Below are 818 nucleotides of genomic sequence, written 5' to 3' on the forward strand. Positions count from 1 at the left end.
CAATTCAGTTTGCACTCTTTTCCCCAACTGTTCCAGTGTGAATACCAATTTGGCAAATCCTATTTTAACAAGCATTGATTCATGTACAAGACTTTATAATATGCATAAAGCATCATTCCAATGCTGGCAAACAAGACAAAATGTACAAACATTTCTATTCATGACATGATTTCCTCAAAACTATGATAATTTGGTGGGTCATATGACTTTGCCATTATCAGATATGCTTATAATTAGATTTAAAAAGAGTAGTTTTGATGCAGGCCTCTGTGACTTTTATCACTTGAAATTATCAGCTATTTGTGTGGATACATCTAAGAACTGTTTTAAACATTTAGGAAGATATTAAGGCATTTCATGGGATATGGTAACATATTACTTGCCAATATGTAACCCCCCCCCCCCCCAAAAAAAAAAAAGAAAAGAAAAAAGAAGAAGAATGTGATAACATTTTACTTGTGTATCATCTTGAAAATTTTCCCCCAATAACATTATGTCAAACTGGAGTTCCAGGATGTAACACTCAACTTGCCATACCTGTAATTTTGGGTGACCCTATACAGGGGCGGATCCAGGAATTCTGTAAAGGGGGGGGGGGGGGGGGGGGGGGGGGGGGGGCGTGACTAATATTTCTGTTGGCACTTCCGGTTTCATTTCATATTTGTTCTTTTTATTTCTTTTGTTTTTCACGAAAAATAAAGGGGGGGGGGGGGGTGCACGCTGGTTGCGCCCCCCCGGATCCGCCACTGCTATATTTAGGTTATCTCAACAAACACATACAGTTATATTGGGTCATTTCATTTCTTCTATTACATGGT

Source organism: Diadema antillarum, unplaced genomic scaffold, assembly GCF_040938485.1.
Source record: "Diadema antillarum isolate AM-2024a unplaced genomic scaffold, OU_Dant_1.0 scf00000028, whole genome shotgun sequence".
In the NCBI taxonomy this organism is placed as follows: domain Eukaryota; kingdom Metazoa; phylum Echinodermata; class Echinoidea; order Diadematoida; family Diadematidae; genus Diadema; species Diadema antillarum.